Source organism: Aotus nancymaae, unplaced genomic scaffold (genome assembly GCF_030222135.1).
Source record: "Aotus nancymaae isolate 86718 unplaced genomic scaffold, 86718_ANA_hifiasm-v0.15.2.pri h1tg000057l, whole genome shotgun sequence".
In the NCBI taxonomy this organism is placed as follows: Eukaryota; Metazoa; Chordata; class Mammalia; order Primates; family Aotidae; genus Aotus; species Aotus nancymaae.
In genome coordinates, this window is record NW_026988471.1 from 3,334,649 (window position 1) to 3,360,097 (window position 25,449).

Below are 25,449 nucleotides of genomic sequence, written 5' to 3' on the forward strand. Positions count from 1 at the left end.
TAATCTTTTTGAATTAGATAAAAGATGTAGCCTTTTAAATATATACATATATACACAAACATATATACATATATATACACATATATATACATATATATAAAACATGTATCTACCAAATATATTTCCCCATTCTGTCATCATTGCTATTGTTATTTGTAAATTCCTCTGTATTTTAAGCACACATTTTAGAAGTATTTCATCTACTCATTAAGTGGATCCACTAATACAGTGTGCTAAGTCACGTGCTCACTGTGGTTTCTTATGTTACATGTGTTCCTTCTGTGTCTTTAGAACACTCTTTAGTAAAGAGTGTGTAAGTTGCAACTCATCATGGCTCTTGCATATTTGAAAATGTCTTTTTATGTTGCCCCACTTTAAAAATAGTTCAGCTGGGCATAAAATTTTAGGTTGAAAATTATATTCCCATTGAAGACTTCAGTTAACATCTTTTGGTTTCTATTTTTTACTCTGATGACAGTTCTGCTGATATCTAATTGTTGTTTGGAAAGCAAACTGTTTTCTCTCTGGTTTTATGCTTTTCTCATGTATAGTTTTCTGATGTTTCATATGGATATATTTTTATATGAGTTTATTTTATAAGCTTAATGTCTGGTGATTGCTTTCAATCTGAAGATGCTTCAATTCTGAAAAAAATCATTTGCTTGTGTCTTTTAAAATGTTGCTTATTTCAAATTCTGTCTTATTTCTTCTTCTGGAACTTCTTATTCTATTCTAGGTGAATTTTTGGAGTTTCACCTCTTATTCATATCTCTTATTTTAACCCACATTTAGGTGATTTACTTGGCAATATCTATTACTTATTATTTCTTTGACATACCCAATTTAGAGTTTATCTTATTTTCAGGAATTTTTATTTCAATGAATATACTTTTTATTCCAAAAATTTCAATCAGTTCTTCTTGACATCCACATTTTTTTTTGTAATCTCAGTTGTTCCTTACTTACTCTATTTTTATGACTGTTACATCATTCTTTACTCATTTGAGGATTTCAAACATTTATATTCACTTTTATGTTGATTTGTTGTTTGAATTTGCTTGGAATGAATTTACCTTTTCATTGTTGATATTTTTGGTTGTTTTTCTTAGTGTTCTTTTGCTTTTGTGTTTTGAAATTTTAGTTTTGCAGTTCTTTTTTCTCTTAATCTGTGCTTAGCCCTACCCCTCCATGGAGATAACGGGGTTCCTTCTAACCAGACCCCAGGAGTGCTGGCTCCAGGTGCATCTTTAGGGCCATCACTGAGCCAATGGGTGCCCGTAGCTCATTGCTTAGCTAGATCTTTTTTCTTTCACATCTCAGGTATGAATTTTCATCAAAATTATAGCTAAGGCCAGAATTTGGAGTCTTTTCTCTTTTCCTTTTGGAGTGGAAAAGAGATTTTAGAGTGGATTTTATTTTTGTAAAATCTGTACACTGTATTTACATTACATTGTAAGGATATAGCTTGTAGATAGATATCCACTACAGGAACCAGGACCAGACATCCACCTCGGGTCTAGTTCTTTACCTTATGCTCAGTGATATCTGGACCTGTTTGTACTTTTCACGTACCTTGACTAAGAACCCACAGGTTAATGGCTTTTTCCCTTTTTAGTGCTCTATGGTTTCTTTCCTTTCTAAACTATGGGCATCTTTCTCTTGCTGTTGAGTGTGGATAAGTCTTTCCCATAATTTGAGATACTTTGCTTTGGAGAAGGGGAGTCATTTTAAGATTGAATCAAGTGCCATGTTGAAAACAAACACAATTTTGTTTTTATGTATTTTTTAGAAGTCACATTATGTTGATGGCCCTTGCTAAGTTTATAGTCAAGAGAAATCCCTAGATCCTTCACAGATTACATGTTGTCAACATCAAATGTCTTTGAATCCTGAAAGTTGTCCAATTATTTTGGAATTAAATGTGCTGTGTTGCATTTGTCCATGTTCCCGTTTAATATTGTGATTGATGATTCAGTGATTCATTAGCAGACCTTCTGAACTCTGAGAACCTCAGGCTCTAGGTCTTATAGGGTTTACTAAGAAGTTTGACAAGGGCAGCGCCTGAGATAGAGCCATACTGTAGGTCCCCTAGAGTAGGGGTCACCAACTCCTGGGTCACAGACTGGTACTGGCTGGCGGCCTGTTAGGAGCACAGCCCGCCAGCACAGCAGGAGATGAGCAGTGGGCAAGCGAGCAAAGATTCATCTGTATTTACAGCTGCTCCCCATCACTCTCATTACCACCTGAGCTCCACTGCCTGATCTGACAGGCAGATCCACTGTTAGAATCTCATAGGAGCAAGAACCCTATTGTGAACTGTGTATGTGAGAGAATCTAGGTTGTGAGCTCTTTATGAAAATCTAATGCCTGATGATCTCTCACTGTCTCTTACCGCCCCCACCTTCTAGTTGCAGGAAAACAAGCTCAGGGTTCTCACTGATTCTACATTGTGGTGAGTTGTATATTATTTCATTACATATTACAATGTAATAATAATAGAAATAAAATACACAATAAATGTAATGTGCTTGAATCATCATGAAATTATCCCCCACAACCCAGTCTATGGAAAAATTGTCTCCCACAAAATCCATCCCTGGTGCCAAAAAGGTCTGGGACCTCTGCCCTAGAAATTGCTTTCCAGTTCCACATCCATCAGCTCTCCAGCACTACTTGAATATGTTTCCTTATCTAACCATGAAATCATCCAACAGTGGAAATGTGCTAAACAAGTATGGATTTTGGAGGCAGACAGCATATTTGTTACAAGGTAGGTTTCAAACTTGATGGTGCTGTTTACTGGATATTGGACCTTAAACAAGCTGTGTGCTCTTCCTGAGCCTCATGTTTTCTCATGTAGCAAATGTAATTTATAAAACAGACTTGTGAGAACTAAATGAGATAATAGGTAAAGCACCGGGCACACTGTCCTGCCTAAAAAAGCCATCCTCCCAGCTGGGCACAGTGGCCCACTCCTGTAATCCCAGCACTTTGGGAGGCCAAGGTAGGCAGATCATGAGGTCAGGAGCTTGAGACCAGCCTGGCCAACATGGTGAAACCTTGTCTTTACTAAAAATAGAAAAATTAGCTGGGTGTGGTGGCACTTGCCTGTAGTCCCAGCTACTCAGGAGGCCGAGGCAGAATTGCTTGAACCTGGGAGGCAGGGGTTGCAATGAGCTGTGATCATGCCATTGCACTCCAGCCTGGAGGACAGAGTGAGACTCAGTTTCAAAAAAAAGAAAAAAAAAAAAAAAAGCCCTCCTCCCTTCCCGTTGCCTACACTTACTCAACCCCTCCCCCACCATAGTCTCCAGCTTGTCTCTGCATCTGGACTTGCACAAAACCATGGCTTCCTGTGTCCACAGTGTGATCTCATTTCATGAGTCTCTGATTTCTAGTGACAGGTCAGGCCCTGCCTGGACCCTCCATCCACACAAAGGGGACAGCATTAGCAAAGGGAGTCATGGTGTGGGAGTGGTGAGAGTGCAGTGGAGTGCTTGGGAAGGGAGCTGCCGTGCTGAGAAGTGAAAGCCATTCTGTAGGTCAGGGGAGCACTACATTCTCAAAAAGGAAGGGTTGAAGGGTAATCAAGTTGGTGCTAGTTTGGGGTTTGACTGGGGGAGGAAATGAGAGGAGCACTTCCCTCTTGGTACCAGCATGGTCCTAGCACAGGAGAGGTGAACATAGCCCGGCCAGTGGGGATGCAGAGGAGGGTCGGGAAGTACCTCAGAGGTTTCTTGAGGTGGAACCCACAGGACTTGGGGATCGGGTGAGTGGAGAGTAGAGGGCAGATGAACAACAGGAGGCAATTGTTAATCTGAATTTCTAGCTTGGGAAACTTGGTGATGGGTAAGACAATATTTCTTCAAGTATGGTCCCTGGACCAGCAGCCACAGGTTAACTGGGAACCTGTTAAAATTGCACATTTTCTGATTTACTTCAGGATTACCTAATCAGAAACTCTCAGGTGAGACTCAGAAATCTGTTATTCGGAGCCTTTCAGGTGATTCTCATTCATGTTGAAGTCTGAGAACCAATGAGGGAGGTAATATGGGTGAAAAATCAGATCTGGATGAAAAATGTGCTTGGTTTTGTGTATTTTGGGGCTTGAGAAGGTTGTGAAGCATCCAGGAGCCCATGCCTAGCATGTGGCAATCGTGGGGTTAACTGGTGATTAAAGGAAATAATATGTTTTTAGATCTAAATTTGCTAGATCCAAGTATATAAATTTTGAGGACTGGTTCATTTTGCCAGGAGTTCTAATAATTTTATTTCCCCAACTCAAACAATGCAGGAAGATTAGTAAAATACATACTTTTGATACATTGCAGAGTTTCTTACCTTGTACTTCAGTTAGAAAAGATATTAAATGAAGAGAAAATAAAGCTTTTATTCCCTAAGCATAATTAAAGTGGTTGATTCAAATAATATTTGAATTTCCATCCTGTAATCAAATGTGAAACTGAACTTTAAAACCTCCTCTTGAGCAAACAGAGGATATTTCTTCCTGACATTTTGGAAAGATATTTACACCCTGATGCCATTACACATTGTAATTATGTAATTGCACATTCTAATTACATGATCACATATGTTATGCTAATTATATAATTAGACTTAATTATAGCAATTGTGCCAATACGTAGTATCAGAATCAAAGCGAATGAATTAGAACAACTAGGGTGTATATGAAAATGATAAGCTTTATAAGAAAATCTTCAAAAATGTTAAATCAGCAAATGATGGTCATTTCAGATGACTTAACTGCTATGAACACAGACTACTGCCTTTGCTCACTGGCCATAACACACTCTGAAATTTTGCTAAAATTTAAGCAAAGATCATGTAAAGTGGAAAATTTGGAAGAAGGAGAATGTAAAGGGGGAAAAAAGGGAGAAGGAAGCAGTGATGAGAATGAACAGGATTTAAACCGAGCAGAGATAGTTCTGCTCTGCTCCTCATTTGTACCCTCCCTTATGCTTGGGCGGTCATCAAGATTTTTATCATATCTGAATTCCTGGGCTTTTGTCACTTAACTGCCAACTTGAAGGTTCTGTGAATGGGACAATTCACTGTAGTTACAATTATCTTGAACTTTTTGGGACAGCAAATCTTTAGATAGTATCTCAAAACGTTGGAATGTTCCTTTTCAATAGTTTCGGCTGATCTTGATCCTGGGAAAATAAGAGTTTGCTAACACTTATTCCTTTAATGTGGTGCTTTGATCGCCATTGCTTATGTTTAAAGCCAAGGGTCTTAACTAAGAAAAAAGTATGTAGGCTCCCCCCACTCCCCCACAGTGGACTGTGAGTGCCCCATTAGCAAATGACTGGCGAAGGAGGGCAGATCTTCCTTTAGGGGTTTTCCCGCAGCTAGCTACACAGCACAGAGATGGAAACGTCACTTAAAAACATTGTGATTTTAATTGCGTGTTCTCCTGAAGATTCACCAAGGTGGCTGGTTTAATTTCCCAGGGGAGCCCATTTCCGCCCTTCATAGAATATGGAGACTGTCTCCTGGCTGACAGAGAGTGTAGATTTATTCTCTTTCCTTTTGGTGTGCAGAAGTAACCTTGCATGAGCAGTTACTGCCTGGAAAATGAACAGACCAAATGCCTCCTATGTTTCATCCTCTCCTCATTAGGCTACCCAGAATATCTGGCACCTTCTGTCGCAGCCCCTCGTTTGTCCTAAGTAGATGACACATCCCTGTAGCTCTCAGGGTGGAAATGGAACTGGCTTCTCTGCGGACACGTCATTATGCTGCGGCGGCACTTTGCTTCCCCCCTCGCTTTGAGTGTTACGAGCACATGAGTGTCAGTTCAGCCTTTATTACTTCCAGAGGTGGCCGGAGCCCATGCCTGAAGCCCCATTTTCTTGTGCACAACATGGATAGAGCACAAGGGCACACCCCGAGCATCCCCTCCCCCTAGCGAGGTGCACCGCAGGGTCACATGCCGGCCCGTGATAAATGGTGTCCTTACTGGAAATAGAAGAGTCCGGCTGCATTTCAATTTGCTACTCCCCCAAACGTGGACAGTGCTGCTCTCCGTGCATTTGGCAATTTTGTCTGGGTGCTGTCGTCATTACCATGTTGATTATCAGGAGATGCCAATCTCAGAATTGTCTTAGGCCTCAGGGATTTCCTGGCCTCAAAGACTTTATATCTACATGGTGTCATATTCATTCTCTTGCTGTAATTCAGAATGATTAAACCCACCTTGTAAAAAAAAATGCTGAAAGAGGATGTTGCGAAACATCAGTGACTTGGAAGTCAGCTTTCAATTACTTGGAATTTTTGCTGTATGTGAATTATTAGAGGAGGAGAAACTTTAGAGAATATATCTTATAAGTGCAATGTTTTATAGAGGCACCTTAGTACTGATTAAGTCATCATCCAAGGTCACACAGTCAGTAGGTGGGAGGGCCAGAATCCATGTCTTCTGAACCCTAACTCTGGGGTGTCTCCATCATCCTCCAGCCTCTCTCCTTTGACCCATGTTCATTCGTTCATTCATTCATTCATTCATCCATGTACAACCCACTTATGAAATATCTATTATTATGCTGAACACTGAAGGAAAAACAAAGATGAGTAAAATTTTGCACATTGCTCTCTGGAGCATGTGGATTAATGAGACAGATGTAGCAACATTCAAATGTTCCAACGTTAAGGCAGAGTCAGACAAAAGCCAGGGCCGGGTTAACAAAATGTGGAATGAGGCTGTGAGGGCGAAGGACAAGATCCTGGAAGACTTTATAAGGGGTAATTCTTTGAGTGTAACCACATGTGAGGGACGGAATTTCAATGTCAGCTGTAGGAGGTGTTCCAGGGAGCAAAGTCAGAGCAGTAGCGTGAAGAGTGTGCTCCGATATCAGGAAGTCCCACAATTTCACCTGCACCTAGAGGAGTTGTCAGAGGTAAGTTTTGCCAAATGATGAAAGTCTTTCTTTTGGGCTGATGAGTTTTAATTAGTCTGTAGGTAAAGGGGAGACATTGAAGATCTTTGATCAGGAGAGAAAAAATCTTAAGGTATGATTTGGAAAGATCTGCTAGTCTATGGAGAATGGGTTGGAATGGGTAGATGGGGGTCAGGAAGCTCCCTCCACATTTCACCTGGCCGGTCCTATGTCTTTCTCATGGTTCACGATCCTGCACATGGCTGACACCTCTTCCATTCACAAGGACCTCTTCTCTCTCTTTCCCTTCTTTCCTTCTCTCTCACTCTCCTCTGCCTTCTTCCCTTCCCTCTCCATCACCTGTTTATTCAGCAATTACTCATGGAATCTAACTGCAACTAAGTGTCGTGCCCTGTACCAGGCACAGGTGGGAAGGACTGTGGGTGGTGGAACACACCTGTGGGCCTGGAGGAGCACATTCTGCAGGACAGAGCAGCAGGTGATGGACATTGACAACACGTGCTGAGGAGGGCATGGAGGATGGGCCCCAATATTCCGATCCACCTGGAAAGGGACTGAGAAGGTGCTTGGAAGACTGGGCTGTCTTTCTGAGTCTTGAGGGTGAGCAGTAGCTAGGACAGTGGATGGAGTGTGGAGGAAAGGCCCTCCGGATAAATGGAAGCTGGTGTGCAGAGAGCTAAGCCAGTGAGGAGCCCTCCTAGGCACGCAGACAGTCTGGGGGATGTCTCAATCCCTCAGTGGGCTGAGCCAGTGAGGAGCCCACCCAGGCGACAAGGCAGTCAGGGGTATGTCTCCATCCCCGAGGGGGCTGAGCTGGTGAGGAGCCCTCCCAGGCACGCATACAGTTGGGGGGTATGTCTCCATTCCTGAGGGTACTGAGCCAGTGAGGAGACCTCCCAGGTGAGAAGGCAGTCAGGTGGACATCTCCATTACTGAGGGGGCTGAGCTGGTGAGGAGCCCTGCCAGGCAGACAGGCAGGCAGTCAGGTGGATGTCTCTATCCCCAAGGGGGCTGAGCCAGTAAGGAGCCCTCCCAGGAACACAGGCAGTTGGGTGAACGTCTCCATCCCTGGAACAACGCCTCTTCAACGTCCACACATCCATTGGATGGTTCTAGAACACGACCCCCTTCCCTGGCAATCTCTGCATTTCCCTAAAAGTCCCATCCGGACCAGTGTTTTCCAAATTTTGTCACCTTCACAAGCAGATTCCCCTTACCCTGCTCATGTATTTTTCTTATAGCATTTCCCCATCTAAAATATTGTGACAGTTAACTTTATTTTAAAATGAGCCTACATCCCATCCCCATCCCGACTCCCATCCACGCCTCACCTCCCTTCCCCCACTAGCAGAACACAAGGGTTTTTTGTTTAGTTCCTTGTTGGTTCCTGGCACCCAGAAGCTCTGATGTGCCAGTTGGCTGGGTACACCTTCGCAGAGTGGATTAGCAGGCCTCCCGCAGTCCTCCCTCCAAATTGATTCTGTTTGCTGGTTCTGCCACCTCTTTCCAGGACCGACTCCCACCTCCGTTCAGCCTCTTCTGCCCGAGGCTGAGCTCTTCCCTTACCACACTTGTCTCCATCAAGATGACTCCAACAGTAAACCTTTCTCTTCTGCATCTCCAACTTCTCACTTTCCATCAGGTCCTTCCCTTTAACGTGCTGATATCTGTTCATAAAACACACAGACAGCGTTCTACCTCCAACATGTATGCCCTTGTTAACTATTGCCATTGTTCTTCTGACTCCAACCAGGCTCCTTGAAAAGGACTCTTCTCCTGCCCTCCTGGCTTACATCTCTGCTGTCCTCACCTGGCTCTCTCTAGCATATGATCAAGTGTAGTGGGAAGGTCACCAATGGCTTCCTTATACCCAAGTCTGGTAGACATCTGTTGCAGGCTGACTTATGCCTCTCAAAAAATACATGTGGATGCTGTAACTCTCACTCCATGTGGATGTGACCTTCTTTGGAAACAGGGCCTTTCCAGAGATATTCAGGTTAAGGTCAGGTCATAACGGCTTAGACTGGGCCCTTATATAATGACTGGTGTCCTTGGCAGAAGAAAGAAATGTGGACCCAGGCACATAGAAGGCAAGACTGCCATGCAAAGGTGGAGGCACATGCTGAAGTGGCATCCACAAACCCATGAGCACCAAGGGCTGCCAGGCATGCACACAGAAGAGGCATGGGAGGAGTCTACCCAGAGCTGGTGAGGAAGTGGGGCCTGTGGACACCTTCATTTCAGGCTCCCAGCATCCAGGGCAGGAGGAGATGCACCTCTGTGGCTGAAGCCATCTTCTGTGAGGCTTTGTTTCAGCAGTCCTAGAACCTGAAGACAGAATTCCAGACAGCATTTTTTGGTTTTAAGCTTATTTGACCTCTGAACCATTGGGCAGAATTGATTCTTCTCTCCACTTTAGGATGCTGCCTCCTTCTTGGTCTTCCCTCCCTTCCATCCTGCTGGCCTGGCCCTTTCTGCTTGGCCTCTGATATGGTTTGGCTGTGTCTTCACCCAAATCTCATCTTGAATTGTAGCTCCCATAATTCCCATGTGTCATGGGAGGGACCCCGTGGGAGGTAATTGAGTCATAGGGCGAGTTTTTCCTGTGCTGTTATTGTGATAGTGAACAAGTCTCACAAGATCTGATGGTTTTATCAAAGGTAGTTCCCCTGCACACGCTCTCTCTCGCCTGCTGCCATGTAAGATGTGCCTTTGCTCCTCCTTCGCCTTCTGCCATGATCATGAGGCCTCTCCAGCCATGTGAGACTGTGAGCCCATTAAACCTCTTTCCTTTATAAATTACGGAGTCTCAGGTATGTCTTGGTCAGTAGCCTGAGAACAGACTAACACAACCTCCTTTAACCACTTAAAACAGTGGTTTTCCTCATGATTAAGGAGACAAATTGGAATGACATATTGTCAACAGCCAGTGTGACTTTCTATTTTTTAAAAAGGTTTCAGTTAAAATTAACTGGAACATTTAGTGAGCCAGTTTCACCCCTCCTCCCAACAATGGTGAGCAGCTTTCGTGATAGGCACGGACTGAAGCTTCCATGTAGAATTGATCTACACAGTTCACGGGAACAGGCAGGGGCTCAACTGAAGAGATTTCTCCCTCTTCTGTCAAACATATGTCTTATGCAAATTAACCTGCCAGTGTGAGCAAGAGGCAGAGGGGTAAGAATAGTGATGGTTATTACGGTGATTGAAGGAAGAAATGCATTTTTCTCCTAAGACCTCAAAAGGTGGAAAAACACATGAACCCCAGTGGATGGTGTCTGGAGGATGTCTGAGGCCCAGAAGGAAGAGTTTTTAGTGCTTCTCACATTAGAACAAGCGGGCAGCTGATGTCTGCTCCCTGGAGGTCCCACGTTGTTGGCCACAGGAAGGAGACAGTAAGCAGGAGTCTTTGGGTGACCTGGGCACCTGTCTTAGCTAATAGAGCAGGGGAAGATATGTTGGGAAACGGAATGCATGGGGGTCGCCTGGGTGCAGATGTGGGTGCAGCCTGGCCGTTTGCTGCCCTCTGGCATGGCTGTCGAATGCCTCAGCCTCCCTGGGGTCCTGCTGCACATAGAAAGTGGAGAGGCCAGCCATATCTAAGATTCCTGATAAATTTTCACTTTATAAGTAGCTCCTCCCACCTCCCTCATGAGCTGCAAGCCCAGGCTTTGTTCATGAGAGAGAAGGAAGCAAAGCAGATGAGAAATTAGGGAGGCTGTGGGGCCCGTCCTCACCCCTGTGAATGCTTCACTTTGAGATCTCAGCTACGTGGCATGACTTTTTCCTCCTCTATATAGTGAGAGCACTGGACCAGAAAGCTGACCACTTCAGTGGCTTTATAGTCCAAAGGTGGATTCTGTGGCTCTGCATGTGCCCTCTTCACGGCATGAGGTATGGGCACACTGGGATGTGTTCCTCAGCACATGGCCGAGATGTCCCCTGCAGAGCTGCTCAGATGTTGGGGGGATGCAGTCACAGACTGAGCAGATGAAAAGGACTTGGGACATTTTCTGGGGTGCTTCCTGCACTCTATTGTGCACAGAAACTACCGTGGATCTTGTTCCAAGGCAGCTTTTGCTTTGCTAGGTTTGGGTGTCCCCAGAACTTGCATTTCTCTCAGGTGACCCTGGTGCTGCTGTCCCAGGGTCCTTGCTGGGAGCAGTGAGGGTGTAGACAGAATGAATGAACTAAGTCACTTCCAAGCCTTCTGGCTAGACATTGAGCATGCGGTGACAGGGATGGTGGGTCCTGGGGTGGCACATGTGCTGAGCTTAGGGAAGAGGCCTTGGATGGTGAAACGGAAAATGAAATGACCTCTCTCCATTTTACTGTATCGCACATGCAGGGACAGCTGCCTTCTCTCCTCTCCTCAGCGGTTTCCTGCGCTGTTGAATCTCTGCTCACTTTTCTTTCGCCTTTTATGCTCCAGTTAGCACCTCCTTGATGCTTGCGTACCAGGACCTGTCTCAGGTCGACAGAATCTGAGACAAGTCAAGGTAACAGAGGCAGCTGTTTGAGCAGATTCATTGGAGAGTCTAAGGAAGCTCTCTGGACCAAGCTGTAAAGGAGATAAGATAGAAGTAATCACTCCAGTACCACAGTATACAGGCCTTGAAGGTACAGGGGCCCTTTTCATCAAACTTCACAAGCATTTTTTGCCTCTGACCTTCTAGTTGAAACAAAATTAGTTACCAATAGACTTAGGCAAATGCTATATAGCACGTAGGCACATAACTCCACCCTATAGAAGCACTAAGAAAATCATAACACTTTGAGTTGGTCTGGTGGAATTATCTCGGCCTTCCCCCTGTATCTGGTGACAACAATAAATTCCCTTCTTTCCTAGTTTGTCTGCTTCTCATTATTGGGCCTGGAGAAAATGGAGCCAGACCTGGCTTGGTTCCAGGAACAGCTTGGGCCTAGGTGAAAAGCCTAGGGTGGGATAACATCTTCATGGTATGATCAAGACAGCAACAAGTATCCAGGATGTGACCGGCATCAGGGTACAGGGCTTGGGATGGGATGGGATGGGATGGGATAAGCAGTGGCCTAGGAATGAGAGTCCAGCACTCTAATGGGTAGGGTGTAGTGCTTAGCAGGATTGTCATCTTGGCTACCAAGAAGCCACCCTTAGGATGGGAGCAGATGGGAAACTGGGGACCCAAGAATGGGTGACTTTGTAGCAAGGGGCAGGCAAGTCTGAGTGGGTGTAGACTGATATTGTTAACATTGAGCTTCATTTTTTACTTCTTTTTTTGCGTCCACTTCTGTGAGCTTGGAAGTGATTTGGAAAGTTCCCAGAATTCAGAGGAATATGAATGAGGACAATTTACTTGCTACCTGGTATTCTATCATTAGAGCGTAAGTTCATTCAACTTAAAAATTTCAAGAGCCTCTTTGAAATGCATGCTGTTGATCAAACTCCTTATACCATTTTCCATGAAGTTTGAGTGACACCAAAATGGAAGAAAGATTGATGCTTAGAGGGAGAAGGTGGAGTGTTATGTTCAAGAAGGTGGAAAACCCAGTGTTCCCTGAACACAATTATTTTGGGGCAAGCTTCAAAGGTGTTTATTTAGGACCATCATTCTAGTATTCCAGCAGCCAATTTGTCAAAGCACAGGGCAGAATAGACTAATGGACTTTCAGGTCACATCCAATTCTAGGATTCTGAGACTCTGGACATTTGCTTATTGAATTGTCATGATCTTCCCAGACATGAAACAGGTTATTTTTGTAGCCACAGAAATCTCATATAGGTTTCACACATCCTCAGCCATTATGAACTCAGAGAACCCTCACTGGACAGAGATGGACACTTCTAACTCTAGTCCATTTCTTATAGATTGGTGTATCGCCCTACCTCCCTGGAAATGACTTTTCTCAATAGTTACATATCTTCTGAGCAATTTTATCTTATTAAGTATGCAAATTGTATAATTGTGACTTATAAAAATATAAAGTTTTTTTGGTCCAACTTTATTAATATAAAACCTTTAGTACATATTTTTATAGGCTTTATAATTAGTCACATTTTATGTCTTTATTCTTTAAAAACAGCAAATGAACAAAAACTTCCAATAGACCACATATATTTTTTCTTACCTCTGACTAATTTAAGTTACTTTCTTGTATCTTATAACTAATGTATCCCTTAATAAATAAAAATTGTTATTTGGAAGAAGTCACTCAATAAAATATGATCAAACATTAGACTCATAGGAGGAAGCCATACAGACTATTGTGTCCATTTGAAATAGTCTTGTAATACTTTTCACCATAAAATAAAATCAAGACAGCAATGATTGCCTTAAACCTGACCATGCAGCAGAATAATTTGGATAGCACTGACATAATTTCTTTACATGTTTGTATTTATTTATTTAAAATATAGGCTGGGTGTGGTGGGTCATGCCTATAATCTTAGTACTTTGGAAGGTGGAGGTGGGAGGACCCTTAGGGTCAGGAGTTTAAGACCAGCCTGGTCAGCATAGCAAGACCCTGTCTTAAAAAAAAAAATTAAAAAAAATTCACACATATACCTTAAAAAAAAGTACCATTAGCTATCATAAAAAAAAAAAGAAACAAAATACCTCTCTTCACTCCTCAGACCAGTTTCCCAGTGATAACTGCACATAATTCTTATATTTCTTTTGGTGGTTTCTTTATTTCCATGTTATATGGTTTGATAGGTTTATCTTACTTAGTTAAGCTAAAACATACTCGCTTGATTTCCTGCTACAGTACGTGAGAATTTAGCTCTCTCCACTTTCATGTCCTCCTTTTAAAATAACACTATTTTACCTAAATCAGAATTTACTCTTTATAATTATATAAATATTATTCATTGCAAAATTGAATTACATACTAAAATTGCATTTCCTTTTCTACACAGTATTTTACTTTTCTTGGGTTTTCTTAAATTTCTTCGCTTGGATGATTCGTTAGCCACAGAACATTTTTAAGAGCCACATTATGTCATCTGGAGATTCTCTTTCTCGTAGCCTTCCAGCCTCCTCTCTGCTCTGGGCTGAGCTCTACCCAGGTCTATAGCGTGGCCATCTTGAAAGATTTTGCTTTACAGATTAAACGGCTGTGCCTTTTGTTTCCTAGATTTTCCTTCTTTCTTTTCTTTGGTTTCTATATTCCGTCTTCTTGTCTCTCCTAAGAAATATTGCATGACCATTTTTGAGTCACTAAATGTCTGATGATGATGTCCTCCTTTTGCCATCACACTCAACTAATAATTTGGCTAGGTTTAAGATTCTAGGCAAAATAAAACATTTTCTTAGGTGTACAAGTTTTCTACATTGTATTCTCCTTTCAGTGTTGCTGTTAATATATTTAAGTATATACATTAGAGTAACGACTTTAATTCTTGATCCTTTTGCATAGTTTTGTTTTCTCTTTGGAAGCTTTAAGAATCTTCTCATTGTTTTTAGTCTCCTGAAATTTTACATAACTGCACCTAGTTACTGTATTTTTGTCTTCTATTGCATTGGTTATATGATAGCTCTCTCAGATGGAAAACTTATATCTTAAAGTTTTATAAAGGTTTTTTTTTTTTTTTTCATTTTCTTAGATAATTTTCTCAATACCTTTTCCTTTGAACTTTTTTTTTCTGGTGGTTTATTGATTTTGATTCTGTGAGTCTCTTTTCTGGTTGGTGTTTTTGGCTTCTTTGTTTTTTATTTCTGCTTTTTGAGATATTTGCTTTATTTCATTTCTGACCCTTTTACTGATTATTTTGTAGGAGTACCATTTACGAATTTCAGAAATTTTTTCTTGTCATATTGCTCTTTTTTACTTTTTACCTTTTAAAAAATGATACGTAGTATGTACATATTCATGGGGTACATGTGATATTTTGATACATGCATACAATGTTTGATCATTACACATTGTATGCATGTATCAAAATAGCACATGTACTCATAAATATGAACAAATATCCTGTCCATCACCTCAAACATTTATCATTTCTTTGTGTTGGGAACATTTTAACTCTCCTCTTTTAGCTATTTTGAAATACACAATAAATTGCTAGCCACGGTCACCCTACTGAGCTATCGAACAAAGGAACTTATTCCTTCTGTCTAGCTCTAAGTTTGCACCTTTGGCCAACCTCTCTTCATCCTCACTCTCCTCCTTCCTAGAAGACGGGTCTTTTTTTTGTTGTTGTTGTTTAAACTGTGTATTTGATATCATCTTTTATCTCTTTGAAGTATATGTTATCAACTTGAATAGTAATCGGCTATTTTTCTTGTTTTTGTTTTCTTCTACTTCAAGCATCATCTTTGTTTCCATTCTTCTATTTGTTTAATTTTATCTTTTTCTGTTATTAGTTTCGCTTGAATATTTGGGGATCCTAAATATTAGTTAACAGTTTAGGCCGGGATTGGAAGCTGTGTTCTATAAAAGGCCAGAGAGTAAATTGTTTATGCTTTGTGGCTTTGCTGTTTCTGTTACAACTACTCAAATCTGCTATTATAGTGAGAATTCAGATATAAACAACAAAAAAATTGGCATGACTGTGTTCCAATAAAACTTTACTTACAAATGCAGGCTGTGGGCTGGATTTAGTCTGGTGGCCATAAATTTGCAAGCCCTGGGTTCAAATTAGCTGATGGTATTAAAAAAACTTTTTGAGACCCGCAAGTGCATAGACATGGATGTTTGACCTTGAGGAGGGTGATGGGGGCAGATTCCTGAGGCTTTGCTTGGGGTCCCCAGCTGCCAGCATCTGGAGAGCTTTCCTCTAAGCCTTTCTGCTTTTCCACAGCAGAAACTTCTGACAGCTGGCCTGGGTGTAGAAGTTAGCCTGTGTTCTGCACACAGGCTGGGGTGAGGGTACGTATCATTCCTTAGGGACCTTTTTCCTGCCTGCCATGCCTCTGGATCCTCTGTCTTGAATTCCTGATCCTCTCCATAGAAAACACAGGCTTGCATTACAAAAAAAGTGTCTTGGATTCTACCCCAGAACCACTGCATTAAAGTATTAGCGGGTGAAGTTTAGGCATCTTTCCTTTTAAAACGTTCTGTAGGTAGTTTCGAGGGCAGACACAGGGAAGAATCGGCTCTCTGAAGGAAGGTTATTTTTCTGGGATTTTGGATTTACAATTCAGAGAGGTTGCCACCTGCTGGCAAAGACATATTTTCCTAATATTTGAAAGACATTTAATTTTTTGAAAGTCATCTTATCTAAATTGGAATAATTTATTGTAAAATGAGAGAAGACCTTACTGTGGGACACACTTCTGTTAACCACTACTATTTAGAAAATTAGATGCTTGAAAAATTGAATGATAAGAGAACAAGTCGGGGAGTTAGCACTAGACTTTCAGCTTCAGGATGAAACTGAGAAGAACTGTAATCCCCAGGTCCAGAGAAACAACACAGAAAAAATTGGCAAAATGAAGTATGACTCAAAGAATGCACAAACTGTACAAAAGCATAATGTTCAAGATACATTCTCTGAGTTCAAATTGTTTTCACACAGGCTCCTTGAGGGTCTGTATTTTCTAAGATGAGACAGCAAGCAAACATTTCACAGTGACATTGTGTGGTTGCATGTGTTCCAAATGCTGCAATAGCTTCTGACCACCTCAGACCACACTGACTGACTTCTGCCTAATACTACCCTAGTCCAGCCCTCCACACCCTATAAGCCCCCTACCCTCATTGTCCCCTTCTGAGATGCTACCGAAACTCCTCTTCAGTGGCGAGAGGTGAACCAACCTTTGTGTCACCACCAGGTCTTTGTGGTCTGCCTTGCATGGCAGCATTGGCAGTCAGGAAGCAGTGGCTGCCACAGCACCTGCCACCCAAGAAGCTGATGGTGAAAAGCAAAACGGGAGGGCCAGATGCCACCCCACCCCATCACTCAGCCACCGCCACCATGGGAGGGATGACTTTAGCCTCTTTTCTATGTTCTAGCTTTGAGTGAGTCTCTTTGGCAGAAACTAAACTGCATCCAAAACTTGGCGACAAGCTCTCGTCTCTAGGATAGGAGAGAAAGGAGGAGACAGTGGAGAGGAAATAGAAGCCAGTGACAATAGATAACATCTAGCACAGGCAATGTACACAAATATTCTAAAAATGAGAGACACCTGGAGGTGGTCTGTAGTGGAGACATTGGTGACCTAGAGCTAGAAGACCCGAACTTGTCATCTTATTAATTATAACCTCAGAATATTCACTTTACCTTATGGCATTAAATTTTCCCTCTGTGTGTATTGGTTATAATATTTACTTTCCAAAATTTTTATGAGGATTGGATGACCTCAATTCAAAATGTGTAAAATATCTATACTTCTTGAAATGCATTAGAGGCTTTCAAGACAGAAATAATAGGAGAGTCTAACATAACACAATACATTTTCCATTACCAAGCTGTAAATAGATAACAGACGTTGCGGGTATCATGCATGCTATGGAGAAGATAAGGAGCCGGCTCAGGGCTAGCTGCCCTTCTCACATGGACTGCAGCTCTGGCTTCCTTTCTGTGAAAGGAGGGCAGCATTTCCTTGTCGTCAATTACTCTGCAACGTATCATCTCACTTTCTCATAGGGCTGGCATCCTCAATGCAAGTGACTTTGCTTGCTTTAAAACAATTGTCATTCTGCAGATCACATTATACATTTTAAACAACTCAATAAAATCACTTTTAGGCAGATATACATATTCATTTCCTGAAAAGCTCAGGCATACTATATGCATATTATTACTTCAGGATTCGTATTGACGAGAAGATCGCCATGTTCAAGGAGAAAGAAAATGCACAAGATTTCTGCCCCTTAGATGCTTTCTCACCATGGCTTATTTGGGAAAAATAATTTCTGCCATGTGGTTAGCCTTTAGACTTTAATAATATACGTAAAATATTTAGCTTCAAAGCTTGACGTAATTTAAACAATTATTTTAACTACCCATGCATGATCTAGAGAAGCCAGTAGTTATCTAGAAAGGACTTCAGATTGAGAAATCACTTGATTTTACCATGTCTCCAGTCTGGAATTAAGACTTCATTCAGCAAAGTTTCTTCCTTCTATCTCACTTATTTTGATTGTTGATGGCACTTTCATTTATTGCTCATTAAAATTTTCGGTGAATTATGAGAATGGATGGTTGCCAATTCCTCTTTCTCCAAAGTAAATGGAAGCAGGATTCTCTCAAATGTCAGAACTCATAACTGGTTATAGCCCAACCGATCAAGAGAATAATGTCAAAGAATTACCATTTTCTTGAAGTCTATCTGACAACTGGTCAAGACCAAGATTGTGCATGGGTGTATGTGTGCATGCATGTGTGTGTATGCATATGTGTGTGTATGCATATGTGTGTGTATATTTGTGTGGGCATCTTCCTTCTATGAGATAATGCCTATGGATTCTGTTAAAATATCTTCCATTTGCATTTTAAAAAGGTTTCTTCTCAGTTCATTATTTTCTTACTCATTTTTAAAAAACTTCATTTGAAAATATCTTCCCTACTCTAAACTGAGCTTTGGTTCATGAAGACCCTCTCCTATGCTTATCTACATATCCTTATCTCTATATTATCTGCTTCTGTAATCTCTAGTCACCATCTGTTGAATATAATTGAATGTATATGTTGTGATGGTCAATACTGAGTGTCAACTTGATTGGATTGAAGGATGCAAAGTATTGATCCTGGGTGTGTCTGTGAGGGTGCTGCCAAAGGAGATTACCATTTAAGTCAGTGAGCTGGGAAAGGCAGACCCACCTTTAATTTGAATGGGCACCATCTAATCAGCTGCCAGTGAATATAAAGCAGGCAGAAAAACGTGAAAAGTCTAGGCTGGCTTATCCTCCCAGCCTACATCTTTCTCCCATGCTGGATGCTTCCTGCCTTTGAACATTAGACTCCAAGTTCTTCAGCTTTGGGACTCAGACTAGCTTCCTTGCTCCTTAGCTTACAGACAGCCTATCTTGGGACTTTGTAATCCTGTCAGTTAATACTACATTTTTTTTTTTTTTTTGAGATGGAGTCTCACTCTATCGCCAGGCTGGAGTGCAATGGTGCAATCTCTGCTCTCTGCAACCTCTGCCTCCCAGGTTCAAGCCATTCTCCTGCCTCAGCCTCCTGAGTAGATGGGACTATAGGCACACGCCACCATGCCTAGCCAATTTTTGTATTTTTAGTAGAGACAGAGTTTCACTATGTTGGCCAGGATGGTCTCTACCTTTTGACGTCGTTATCTGCCCACCTTGGCCTCCCATTGTGCTGGGATTACAGGTGTGAGCCACAACGCCTGGCCAATACTACTTAATAGGCCCCCCTTTATACACACACACACACACACACACACACACACACACACACATATCCTATTAGTTCTATCCCTCTAGAGAACCCTGACTAATACAGATTTTGGTACCAGGAGTGCTGGTAGACGAACAGAATATTAAGGATGTATTTTTTTTAGTTGGTTTTGGGTTTCTGGAGTTAGCTGCTTAATATGATTAGACCTCAAAATGCTAAGAACTCTACTTCTGATGATATGGAGAACACTGAGAGTCCTCGGTGTGAACTGTTATGCAAAATAAATGCATTTGACATTCCTGATTCACCACTTTTGAGAGGCAAGGAGTTTAGTGACTCTATGCATAATACCTTTGACCATATGTGGAGAACCAAGGAACATAATGAAGCTGGTTGGTTCCTCCTAAGTTCACTGGACAAAGTGATGAAAGAAAATGATGAACTCAGAGACTCTAACTCCCAGCTTCAGAAGCAGATACTGAGGCTAAAATCTAAGATCACCCTGGTTAGAGTCTTATCTCCTATAGAGAAAGATCTTAAAGTGTGGCAAATCAGACCCAAGGTCTTATCATGTGAGTGACTGACCTGCAATGAAAGGTGCATGCACAGCCTCATCAGATGTCTACTGTTAAAGTGAGGGCATTGATTGGAAAAGAATGGGGCCCTGCAACTTGGAATGGGGATGTATGGGAGGACTCTGATGAAGCTGAGGACACTGAGTTTGTAAGCCCTGATGAACCTTTTTTAGCCAGAAGGAACGGCTTCCCTATCCCCAGTAGTGGCAACATTCCCTCCCTGACCCGTGCTGCCATCCGCCTTTCCACCTTCGTTTGAGGAGAAAAACCCTGCACTGCCTGAGACAACAGTGATGACCTCCCTGAGGCAGTTGCCAGGCAAGTTAATGTTGATTTGCCTCAGGAGCCACCCCAATACCCCTGTTTGCTTCTAGACCTATAACTAGACTAAAGTCCTGACAGGCCCCTAGAGGTGAGGTTCAGGATATGACCCATGAGGAGCTGCACTACACTTGAAAAACTGCTTGAGTTTTCTAATTTATATAAACAGAAATCTGGAGAATAGGGATGAGAATGGCTATTAATGGTGTAGGATAATGGTGGAAGAAACATAGAGTTGGATCAGGCTGAATTTATTGATTTGGGGCCACTAAGTAGGGATTCTGCATTTAATATTGCAGGTCAAGGAGATAAAAAGGATTCTAGTAGTTTATTTGCTTGGTTAGCTGAAATATGGATTAACAGAGGTCCTGCTGTGAGTAAGCTGGAAGTTTGATTTTCCTTGGTTTAATGTAGAGGAAGGAATCCAAAAGCTTAGGGAGACTGGGATGGTGGAGTGGGTTAGTCATTTTAGACCCACTCATCCAGACAGGTGGGAAGAGAAGATATACCCTTGACCAATGCTTTGTGAAATAGATTTGTGAGAGCAGCACCTGCATCTTTGGAGAGCTTGTTAATTACTCTTCTCTGTGTGTCAGATCTAACAGTGGGAACCACAGTCATTCAACTATAAAATTTAAATGCAATGGTAATAATTGGATCCTGAGGTGGCAGGGTCCAAGCAGCAGCACTCAACAGTCAAAGGCAAGGTGGACACAGCCTTTGACGTAATGGACAGCAGAGACAAAGCAGCAATCAGAATAGTCTCTGGCATTGGCTAATGAATCACAAACATGTTCCTAGAAGTGAAATTGTTAGGAAGCCTATTGCATTCCTACTTAATTTACATAAGCAGAAAACATCCAGGTCAAATGGATAAAAGACTAATTTGAATTATAAAAACAGAATATCACAGCCCCTCAATTAATTTCCAGACTTGAGCCAGTTTACAGACACAAAACCCCTTGAATGAAGGGGAGGCCAGGTACCCTTGAGGAAGGACCCTGCTACACTACCAACAACTTATGCTGTTAACCTTTCTCCCATCCTTCCCAAAGGAGACCTCCAGCCTTTTACCAAGGTAACTGTGCATTGGGGAAGGGGAAATAATCAGACATTTTGGGGACTACTGGACACTGGCTCTGAGCTGAGGTTAATTCCAGGGGACCCAAAATATCACTGTGATCCTCCAGTTAAAGTAGGGGCTTATTAAGGTCAGGTAATTAATAAAATTATAGCTCAGGTCCAACTTACAGTAGGTTCGGTGGGTCCCTGGACTCATCCTGTGACCATTTCCCCAGGGCCAGAATGCATAATTGGCATAGCCATACTTAGCATCTGGAAGATTGGCTCCCTGACTGGTAGGGTGAGGGCTGTCATGGTGGGAAAGGCAAATGGAAGCCATTAGAGCTGCCTCTACTTAGAAAAATAGTAAATCAAAAACAATATAACATCCCTGGAGGGATTGCAGAGATCAGTTCCACTATCAAGGACTTGAAAGACCAAGGAGTGGTGATTTCCACTACATCCCCATTCAACTCTCCCGTCTGACCTGTGCAGAAGACAGATGGATCTCAGAAAATGACAGTGGATTATCGTAAGATTAACCAAGTTGTGACTCCAATTGGAGCTGCTGCACCAGATGTTGTTTGATTACTTGAGCAAATTATCTATCTCCTGGTACCTTGTATTCAGTCATTGACTTGGTAAATGTCTTTTTTGCCTTTCATTTCCATAAGGACCACCAGAGGCAATTTGCCTTCAGTTGGCAAGGGCTGCAATATACATTTACTGTCCTACCTCAGGGGTATATCAACTCTCCGGCTTTGTGTCAAAATCTTATTAAGAGAGACCTTGATTGCTTTTTGCTTCTGCAAGATATCGCACTGGTCCATTATACTGATGACATGTTGATTTAATCCAGTGAGCAAGAGGTAGCAGAAATACTGGACTTATTGGTAAGATATTTGCATGCCAGAGGATGGGCAATAAATCTGACAAAAATTCTGGGATCTTCTACCTCAGTAAAATTTCTAGAGTTCCAGTGGTGTGGGGCCTGTTGAGATATTCCTTCTAAGGTGAAGGATAAGTTGCTGCATTTGGATCCTCCTGCTACCAAGAAAGAGGCACAATGCCTAGTGGGTCTATTTGGATTTTGTAGGCAACAGGTTCCTCATTTGATTGTGTTACTTCAGCCCAATCATTGAGTGACCTGAAAGGCTCTCAGTTTTGACTGGGGTCCAGAACAGGAGAAGGCTCTGCAAGAAGTCCAGGCTGCTGTGCAAACTGTTCTGCCACTTGGGCCACATGACCCAGCAGATCCAATGGTGCTTGAGGTGTCAGTGGCAGATAGGGATGCTGTTTGGAGCCTCTGGCAGGGTCCCCAAGTGAATTACAGTGAGACCTCAAGGATTTTGGAGCAAGACTCTGTCATCTTCTGCAGATAACTACTCTCCTTTTGAGAGACAGCTCTTGGCCTGTTATTGGGCTTTGGTGGAAACTGAAGGTTTGACTATGGGTCATCAAGTCACCATGTGACCTGAACTTCCTATCATGAACTGGGTGCTTTCTGACCCACCTAGCCATAAAGTGGGTTGTGCACAGCAGCATTCCATCATCAAATGAAAGTGGTATATACATGATTGGGCTCAAGCAGGTCCTGAAGTCACAAGTAAGTCACATGGGGAAATGACTCAAATGCCTGTAGTCTCCACTCCTGCCACCTGCCTTCTCTCCTACAGCCTGCAGTGATGACCTTATGAAGAGTTGCCCATGATCAGTTAGTTCAGCTCTGACTTACAGTGGATTTGGGGGTCCCCAGACTCTTTCTGTGGTCATTTTACAGAAGGCTCTGAATGATACACAGGCACCACCTGAAAGTGGAGAGCTGAAGCACCACAGCCCCTTTCTAAGGCATCCCTGAAGGACAGAGGTGAAGGGAAATTTTCCTAGTAGACAGAACTTTGAGCAGTGTACCTGGTTGTGCACTTTGCATGGAAGGAGAAATGGCCAGATGTGTGATTATGTCCTGATTCATGGGCTTTAGCCAATGGTTTGGCTGGTCTTAGAAGAAGTAATACATTCTTAGAAGATGCATAATTGGTGACAAATCTGGGGAAGAGGTGTGTGGATGGACCTCTCTGAGTGGTCAAAAACTGTGAAGACATTTGTATCCATGGGAGTGCTCACCAGTGGGTGACCTCAGCAGAGGAGGATTTTAATAGGCAAGTGGATGGGGTGACCCATCCTGTGGACACCACTCAGCCTCTTTCCCTAGCCACCACTGTCATTGCCTAATGGTCCTATGAACAAAATAGACCTGGTAGCAGTAATGGAGGTTACGCATGGGCTCAGCAATGTGGACTTCCACTCACCAAGACTGACCTGGCTATGGCCACTGCTGAGCGCCCAATTTGCCAGCAGCAGAGACCAGCACTGAGCCCTCAATATGGCACCATTTTTCAGGGTGATCAGTCAGCTACCTGGTGGCAGGTTGATTATATTGGATCTCTTCCATCATGAAAGGGCAGAGGTTTGTCCTCACTTACTCTGGATATGAGTTTGCCTATCCTGCATGCAGTGCTTCTACCAAGACTATCATCTGTGGACTTGTGGAATGCCTTATCCACTGTCATGGTATTCCACACAGCACTGCCTCTGACCAAGGCATCCACTGTATGGCTAAAGAAATGTGGCAGTGGGCTCATGCTCATGGAATTCAGTGGTCTTACCATGTTCCCCATCATCCTGAAGCAGATGGATTGATAGAACAGTGGAATGACCTTTTGAAGTCACAATTACAATAGATGACATTACTTTGCAGGGCTGGGGCAAAGTTATCCAGAAGGCCATGTATGCTCTGAATCAGTGTCCAATATATGGTACTCTTTCTTCCATAGCCAGGAATCATGGGTCCAGAAATCAAGGGGTGGAAGTGGCACCACTCACCATCATCCCTAGTGATCCACTAGCAAAATTTTTGCTTTCTGTTTGCATGACATTACGTTCTGCTGGCCTAGAGGTCTTAGTTCCAGAGGGAGGAAGATTGCACCAGGAGACACAAACAAAATTCTATTAAACTGGAAGATAAGATTGCCACCTAGACACTTTGGGCTCCTCTTATCTTTAAGTCAAGAGGCTAAGAAGGGAGTTACGGTATTGGCTGGGTGATTGACCCCGACTATCAATATGAAATCAGTCTACTAGTCCATAACAGAGGTAAGGAAGAGTATGCATGAAATACAGGTGATCCTTTAGGGTGTCTCTTATTAATACCATCCCCTGTGATTAAGATGAATGGGAAACTACAACAGCCCAATCCAGGCATGACTACAAATGGCTCATACCCTTCAGGAATGAAGATTTGGTTCACTCCTCCAGGAACAAAACCATGACCTGCTGAGGTGCTTGCTAAAGGCAAAGGGAATACAGAATGGACAGTAGTAGAAGAAGGTAGTCATCGACACCAACTATGACCACCTGACCAGCTGCAGAAACAAGGACTGAAATCGTCATGAGTATTTCTTCCTTCTTTTGTTAAAACCGTGTTTGTGTATGTGTACGCTTGTACAAAAAAATCTGCATTTTATTTCCTTTTCCTTTATCATGTGACATAAGATTTATTGACTTCATATCAGCATTTAAGTATTGTTAGCTTTATGTAATAGTATTTGGTTTGGGGATTGGTGCATTTCCAGTTGTACAAAGGATGGTTGTATTATGTTAGGCATAATTATGACCTTATTATTGTCTTTATTTGAAGATTATGTATGATCTCCGGAGATGTGTATGGATTCAAATTGACAAAGGGTGGACTTGTAATAGTCAATACTGGGAGTCAACTTGATTGGATTGAAGGATGCAAAGTATTGATCCTGGGTGTATCTGTGAGAATGTTGCCAATGAGATAAACATTTGAGTCAGTGGGCTGGTGTAGACAGACCCACCCTTAATCTGGGTGGGCAAAATCTAATCAGCTGCCAGTGTGGCTAGAATATAAAGCAGGCAGAAAAATGTAAAAAGGCTAGACTGGTTAGCCTTCCAGGCTACATCTTCCTCCCGTGCTGGATGCCTCCTGCCCTCAAACATGGTACTCCATGTTCTTCAGCTTTGGGATTCAGACTGGCTTCCTTGCTCCTCCATCCTTTGCAGAGGGCCTGTTGTGAGACCTTCTGATTATGTGAGTTAGTACTGCTGAATAAACTCCTCTCTCTGTGTCTCTGTGTGTGTGTGTATGTGTGTGTGTGTGTGTGTATATATATGTATATATATATGTGTATATATATTCTATTAGTTCTATCCCTCTAGAGAATTCTAATACATATGTATACATACATGTGCACAGGCA